General features: G+C 31.3%; 1 pseudogene; it reads right to left on the bottom strand.

The window, feature by feature from the left end:
* Positions 1-200: 200 nt before the first annotated feature.
* On the bottom strand, positions 201-4678 carry LOC114720582 (beta-glucosidase 40-like; annotated as a pseudogene).
* Between the last annotated feature and the right edge of the window lie 4009 nt (positions 4679-8687).

The following is an 8687-nucleotide window of genomic DNA, read 5'->3' as shown; positions in this document are numbered from 1 at the left end:
TAATCTCATGGTCAAATCATCAATAGAAACAATCATATATATATATGTGTGTGTGTGTGTGTACGTATGTATCAACCCAGTAAGGAGACTTTTGCTTATCCAAAACGTTACTCTCAGCAACGAAGGAGAGAAGAAAGCACTGACAGATTCATTTATTGTTAAAATATTACTACATTCTTATCCAATATGCTGTTATTTTATTACTGAGTTGATTTCAGGAAGTTCTTGAACCATAGGACCGAGTTTTTGGGGTATCTCTTCAAGTTGTCATTGTAATCAACAAAGTACAGTCCAAATCTAGAAGTGTATCCAGCTGACCACTCCCAGTTATCCAAAAGTGACCAAACAAAATACCCTTTTACGTTGCACCCATCTTCACTGCATCGTCAGCCACATCAGAAAAGTTCATTAGCTTTGTAACAGATTATAATAGGGCTCAACTTGATAATTATGCAGTTAAGTTACAGATGATTACTTACTTGATGGAAAATAGTAAGTTAGATAAGTAATCATTGTGATATTTGATCCTTTTCTCATTCTTCAGAGCTTCCTTTATAGGTATATGTTGATCATTTGGATCATCCATCCCTATAAAAAACCATGACAGTGAAAGAGGGATGTTTAGAGTGAAATTTTATTCCATGTGGATTGAATCTGAAAGTGATCGGCTATGTGGACAACAGTAGAAGAATGATATGCCTTTTTAACCAACCGTGAAACGTGAAAATGATATAACAGTACAAAGCATCATTTTATAGCAGAAAGGGATTCTAGAGTTGCTTCTACTACTTCAATGGCTATGTCAAAGTAACCTATTCTCAGGGTCATTTTCACTTAGACATGCTGTACTGCAGAATACTACGGTATAATGCCCATGGCCTTGTGCTCTAAGTGGCATAAGAGCTCTCCTGTATGTGGGAGGTTGCAGATTCAATCCCACTTGTAACTTCAGGCTGTTAGTGCCTACTTCTTTAATTTGGGGGAAAAAAAAAGAAAAGAATCCTACAGTATAATTCTGAAACCACGCCAAGGTATGCATAATTGAATTATGAGCTGTACTCTGAAAATTTTACACAGTTGAACTGAATGTTACTAGAGTTTGACATAATTTAGCGATTTAGAAAATTTTGTCAGTTGCAAGATTACCATTTTCAGTGATGACGACCAGAGGATTTCCATGCTTTTCTTTGATGTAATTCATTACACTTCTCATCCCTTGCGGCACTATGCGCAACCATACAGAATTTGCCTACGAGTCAAAATTTGAATATCAAAACCATGACTGATAATAAAGAACAACTGAGAGTTAAGTAAAGCACACTCTTCTATTCTTTATGCTTGCTTTATCTATCTTTGACAGAAGCAGAAGGCTTGTCAATTCTTCAGAACTATAGCATCAATATATATATATATAGGGGAAAAAGATGGTTCACTTTTCAAGGACTTACCCTGTCTCCAATAACTGTGTTACCACTGAGATTGAAAGCTGAAAGCAATGTATAAACAAAACCCTTCAATTAGAAGCTCTAAATTGTAAAAATTCCAACGAAGGTTTGGTGTTAACTTACGAAGAGTGAGAGCATCAGAGTCTGAAATGTAATCTCGAAGTACATTAGTAATATTGGGATTGTACATTGCATAATAGGTAGTATAATGATTGATGCCCACAAAATCTAATGAACCCTTAAGAAGAGTGGCCTGATATTTTGTAAATTGTGGCAGCCTGCTTCCTACTATACTTCTCATTGATCTAGGATAATCTCCAAAGAACAAAGGATGCATAAACCTAAAGCGGAAATTGAACAACTTGTCAGATCATTTTTGTTCTGATAACATAACAATGATGGGGTAACTTTTTAAGATTACTAAGTACTACAGTTCATTACCAGCCAAACTGAAAATCTAGGCCTCTCTGAGTTGTTGCAATGTCCTCTTTAGAATTTGTTGCTGGCTCAAGCCAAATCACATCCAAAGACATCCCTATTGATCCACCTTGTTTATGCTGTGGAAGAGCCAAATTACTCAGTATATTGTCATTTTAACAATTTTATATTGCATAAAATGATACTGTTTCATATCTGAAGGCACTAACACAGTTACTTTCTCTAAATTATCATTCCCAAAAGTGCAAACTCATAAGGCCCCCTCATTTGGTTCTGAAAATAATCTATGAAGGTAAACATGCCTTGTATTTTTTCTTGTAGATATCAGCCACTACTGCATGAGAAAGAAGGATATTGTGAGCAACAATATAAGGCTCAGTAGCAGAGTTCCCCTCCTTGCAAAGCAGGTGAAAATCAATGGAGCATCGCCCTGGCGCATTGAAACCTAAATCATACCCCATTAGGGCCAAAGTATGAGGCTCATTAAAAGTGATCCAGTGTTTCACCCTGTCTCCAAATTTCTGAAAGCATATCTCAGCATAACTTGCAAAGTCCTTTCTGCAGAACATAAGTAACCACGAGACACATTCTAGTTCATTGTATTAGCACCAGAATCACACGTAATACTTTGAAAACTATTTGTTACATGATTTCAGGGCTAAGCCATCCTTTCTATTTGTCTTCTAAGGCTTGAGGGAAGTCCTAGTGGTAGAGGGTGACGTATGGTTCAAGTCCTGCAAAATCAGAAGCAGACTGTTCATTAGGGAACAAAATTCTGATCAATCACCTAGTGATAATTAATAAGAGCTACCTTGGGCCAGTAAAGAATTGATGAGTTTATTGTAATGATCAATTCCAGCCTGACTGATTTCCCCAGATCCATCTGCCACATGAGACTTCATGATCAGAACATTTCATCAATTATATTGCTTCTATCAAGTCTAAATATGGTTGATATTAAGTCCAATTTGGGGTAATCATGGTTTGCATTCAACCTGTGACTTCATATAAGCCTAAATTATGATCACTTCAACCTCAATTTTCTGGTATTTGGGGAAAGGAAAAAGATTTCTTACTGGGCAAAATCCTTGACCAAGAAATGGAAAACCTGTAGGCATCCATTCCCATGTCCTTCATGAGTTGTATGTCTCCCTGCTTGCAAAATGGTTCGTCATTCATTGTTGAACTATCACATTTTATTAGAAGAGGTTTTTTCTTTTGTTGATATGAAATTAATTTTAATAGACTGAGAGTGGAGAAAGTGACTTGTGGAAATGTTAATTTTGCATCAAGTTAACTTTACTTCATGTCGGTGATATTGATCCACTGCCACGTCAGCATTGCTGCCATCCATTATCTTTCCTACAATGGAATTAATGCGCCCAAAGTGAAGAAGAAATTTCTAAAATGACCAATTGATATCTCTCAATTAGCTCATATTTTCAGAGTTTTAGGTTAAAACTGTTTGTTATTTAAAATATAGGTCTTTGAAAGTATTGGCAATTTGGCACACCAAAATTATTCCTAAATTCAGTAAATGCTGTTTTGAAGTCGTTAGAGTAAATAAGGGTATAACATGAAAAATATCAATTGAAATTAGTACTTTGAATTTTTTAAAAGATGCATAAAATAAAAAAATTTTAAGGGCAAATGATGACGCAAACTGGATAATATAATATAATTGAAAAAAGAATTCAGACAGTGCGACAAAGAGATATATAATTGGGTTCATCAGAAAAACACATTATTAAATAGTAAGTGTTACCAGGCACACGTGAGAAAGTATCCCACAGAGATGGTCCCCTTCTGTCTTCTTTCACTGCTCCTTCATGCTACAATCATTCAATGTATTCAATTCAATGCTAATATTTGCATTTCTTTTTTTTTTTTCCTTGTTTGATTGATACTTGGCAATTATTGGGTAAGGCTGAAATATTATTCCACTCAAATGAATGTGATGTGTTACTATATCCATCAGAATAATTATTCAAGAGTTAATTACTACACCTGACTCTAATTATAAGACTTAATTTCTAGACTACAAATGAGATTTTATAATTAGGATCGGAAGTAATAGTAGTTCAATCATCATTGAACTAAAATCAGCCATCAGCCTATTATGATTAAATAATAAGATTTAATTACAAATTTTAAAAAACTCGTATATAATCCAAACAATAAAAATATTTAATTTAAAAAGTATTAATCCACAACTGAATGAACCATTCATCCACACACATAATCTAACAAGTATTAAAGTCTTTACCAAAAAAATGAAATTATTAAAACACAAATTGCATGGATTTGTTACTTTGAAGTTCCAAAAAAAAAAAAGCATAATTACTAAAAAGCTCTATTGACAACAACCTATAATAATAAGTTTTAGGTAGAAAATACTCATTTGTTAGCAGGACTTACTGATAATTAATTTTTTTTTCAAATCTCATTGTAATTCTTTCTTTTTAATTCAAAACGATATTGAGATAGAAAATATGAAATATAGCCCAATCAATCCATTAAAACGCTTAACTAAATTGAGAATAGAGAAGTGATTTATTAATTCATTGGTTTCACTTCACTTAATTAGACACCTTAATATTTGTAACTTTTTTCATAAAATATATAACTCAAAAAAGCGTTTTTTTTTCCCTCAGCTGAAAGGCAGAAGAGGCAGTGCCGAAAACAAAACCTTTGGGAAAGCTTGTTCTGGTAATATGTGATGACACACATATCTGAATCCCAAAAAACAATATGACTTGTAATTTTATCAGACCAATCACTCCTCTCAACCCCATTTTTGTTTTCTCCCTCTCTCTCTCTCTCTCTCTAAACTTTTTCTCTATTTATAGACATTTTTTGGCCTCCCTAATATTCTGTGAAAGCACAAACCAACAATTGTGATGCTCCAAATTGATTATCATGTTTCCTTGTTTGCATCAGAGAGGATACTCTAGTTAGTATAATTAATTATTGGTTTATTACCATCCCAGTACTTAATACAAAAACTAAATAACTGATTTATGGATATTAATAAAATTAGTTAAATTAATTATTTGTCAGAAATATGTGTCATTTTTCCTAAATCATCCTTTTTAATCATGTGAATTGAAATTATCCCATGATAAGAATATCTTACGATCAATAGGGATATTTTGGGGGGAAAAAAGAAGAAGACAAAGTAAATTGAAATTTTATATTTATGACCAAATTAAATTTATAACTAGCTCTTACATTAATAACTAGAGTTGGTATTTGTTAACATATTAATCCATACGGCCAAGGGGCCTCCAATGCCCCTTGAAATGCCTCAACCACCCAATTGTTTTTTTTTTTCCTTTTTTAATCATTAGATTCTATATAAAATGGGTAATATTTTGATATCTTATGAGTAAAAATGTACAGTTTTAATTTTCTTTATGATTTTTTAGAAAAAAACCTTAAAATTGTGCTTTTTTAAAAAATCATAAAAAAATTTAAAAATACACATTTTTTATCCATAAAATACTAAATATCAATAATTTTATTTAGAATTTAATAGTAAAAAAAAAATACTCGAAAGATTAGAACACTTCCAAGGGCAGAGAATGGGGCATTAGAACTTTGCAAGCCCGTTGCCACAATCCATGTTTGTCTTTTGGCCAAAAAAACAATGTAGCTTTGTCTTTTTATTTATTTTTAGTACTACGTATATATTATTGTTGTTGTTGTGTTAGGTTTCTGATGAGGAAAGAAATTCCCGTTATTGTGATGTGACATTATGGGGATTTTTGAATACAATAATTAATTAACGGTCACGGTCACGTCCTTTTCACAATGCCTACATAATCGAGATCTCCGGATCCAGAATATCTATCGAAGTAAAAACCAATGGCTTTTATGTAATTTTTCATAAGTAATACGGTGTAAATCAGATTTTACTCGTAGGAGTAATTTGTTTGCGCGCACCTATGACCCATCTCTTTAATTTTTTTTTAAATATCAAAATAAAATGTGAAGAAGCTTCCAGAATAAAAAATAGGGAGAATTATTGTAAGATCTTAAAAAAAGAATTTAATCACTCAAAAATTTGGTAATAATTGAGGAGCATGCAATGACATGGTTTAATGCAGAAATTATTATTTTTTATTTTTTATTTTAAAGTTATATATAAGCTTAATTTTATATTTTATATTATATAATATGCAGACACATGCGTCCATACCAACTACCTTATTTTGAGCATAAAGTGCGTACAGCCAAGTTTCTAGAGTGTTAAATTAAAAAAACATTATTTATTAAAAATCAATTTTGTTTTGATATTGTCATTGTTTTAAGAAAAAAACTTGTGTCTTAGACTTTTAAATTTTTAATTTTTATATGGGAAACAAAGAACTGCTATTTTGTTTATATAAATTGCTCCTGCAAATTGACAGGCAGGCAAGTAGAAACTCTAGCTCCTTTGCAATAATTGAAGACATTTATAAATTTAATGTCAATTTCAAAATGGTGTTTACAAATTGAACATAGTTTGATGGATCTGTTTTGGCAGGACTCTAGGAAGTGAAGGTCAATTTACGGATGATAATTGATAAATATATCATGATACACTAGGCTGTACACAGCCTGTATATGATTATTCTTAATTTTTCCCCCTCCTTTGGAAATAAAAATCGCTGCCAACCCCTTCTTCTTTTTCTCTCCTTTGCAATATGATTTGATACAAAGAAGCACAAAGTTGTTACAAGAACAAATGAATATATATACACATACGTGCTACTAACATGTAATTTTGAACCTTACTATTGATACGAGATATTTATTAATGGATATTTTGTAAGTAATTTTGTACGTACTCTCTAAATTTAAAAGTATGTCCTGATTTTAATAAGTTTTCAGAATCTAACTCACCTAAATTTTTTTCACCAAAATATATATATTCATAAGCTACCTCGTCTTTGATATGAAAACTAGTAGTATATTTACCTTATTTTTTAGAGTATTTATTTATTTTGTTTCCAAATAATTTCTAAAGTGATTGTAGTATATGTTAACGAAGTTTAATGAAAAAAGAAGTTGGAATATATGTATACTTATATATATGACTAATAAGTAACACAGTAAGTAACAGAACTAGCACATACATATAAACACACACACACGTATACAGTGGTAGCCAGGTGGGGACAATCAGGCAACCGAAAAAGCGAAATGACATCAATTTCAACAAAGTGCTGTGTCCATGTGGGCTCACCTTTGAAATTGGCTCTGCCCTCTCAAATCATTCCCAGTCAAAAAGACGTTGCCCATTGAAACCCGGCCTCTCTTTTCTTTACTTCGATGTTATATCTTGGAAGAATTATATCACGAGGTCATGGTGGAAAAATGCAACAATCAAAAGCAGATAAAACTTTAATAAAAAATAAGTAGTATAAACTTATTATCATTTTTCTGCATGTTACTCAGTTGTTTTGGCAGTTTTTAATAATTATATTTCTATCTTGAGATCTTGTGATAATACTCCTCCGGTCTTTAATATAGGACTCAATTCTTGAATTAGTTTTGGTCCTAAATATAAAATCCATTTTTCATATTTATCAATTTTTTCTAAATTACCCCCATGGATACTCCCTCAATCATAATCAAGTAGAAGAGGGAGAAGGGGTATTAAGAAAGATTATTATGGTGTTTTAGGAAAAATGTGTCATTTTTCTTATAATTAACTAACTTACCTGACTTCATTAATCTAATCAAATTAGTTAAATGGGTCTTATATTAAGAATTGGAGGAGTATTTAGTTTTTGAAACTTGATCTTATTTTAGTTTTAGTTTATGAAATTTGAAACCTACCGTCTTTTTTATCCTTAAAATTTACTCTGTTTGTAAAATTTAGTCCTCATAAGTTAAATGTGATTTCAAATTTCATGGGCAGAAATATTAATTTTATATTTTACAGGGTAAAAATTAAATGGGGTCAAGTTTCAAACCCTAAAAATTATATCATAAGCCTTCTCCCTTTTTCTTCTAATTGTGCTGATAATCTATCTCAAATTATTAAGAGTGAAGGGTAAACCTTTTTTATAATTGTGTTTGCTGTTCTTGAGAAGGATTGTTATGAAATTCTAAGTAAGAAATATAGTGACTAAAAAGCCCTCATAATAATAGTGTAGACAACAACTCACTTGTTATTAAAATTTATTAATAATTATTTTTTTAAATCTAATTGTGATTCTCCCTAAGTTGTCTAAAGCGAATAATATAAAAGCTTAAAATCACTTTGAGTTCAAAAAACTGTTTGGATTGATATTGTAGTTAAATGAATTTCCTAAAGTCAAGCTAGATCATTTTGAAGCTTTTGGGATTACAAAAGCCAAAGGAATATTCAAACTGGTTTTTTTATGAAGGTTTATCCAACATAAATCATATCATATCAATTAACTCTTACCTTAATTTTGATCTACAAAATGAAGTTGAGATGATAGTCATTTTTATAAATGTTAATTCAAACATTTATGTCATCTTTTTTAAATAACATTTTTTTAAAAAATTTTAATTGACCAAAATTGATCATAAACTGACATGTTTTCCAATTAAAAATTATTCTAAGCAAGCTATTCATTGGTCAAAGAGGCAAATTAAGCGATTAACTCATAGTGTGAATTGTGAATAGTAATTACTTAATCTTCCTTAAATTAAAACAGACTGCGAAAATGAACGGATGGAGATAGTAATAAAAAGGGAATATTTAAGTATTAAAAAAAACCGGGGGAGAAAAAAAGAAAAGGGTTATGGGAACGGATGAGATAAAAATGATTGGGCACAACTCAT

The sequence above is a fragment of the Neltuma alba genome, unplaced genomic scaffold (assembly GCF_004799145.2).
Source record: "Neltuma alba isolate B1F8T4 unplaced genomic scaffold, ASM479914v2 tig00011988_pilon, whole genome shotgun sequence".
Classification (NCBI taxonomy): domain Eukaryota; kingdom Viridiplantae; phylum Streptophyta; class Magnoliopsida; order Fabales; family Fabaceae; genus Neltuma; species Neltuma alba.
Note: the sequence above shows the minus strand (reverse complement) of the source record. Positions and strands in the feature narration are given on the sequence as shown.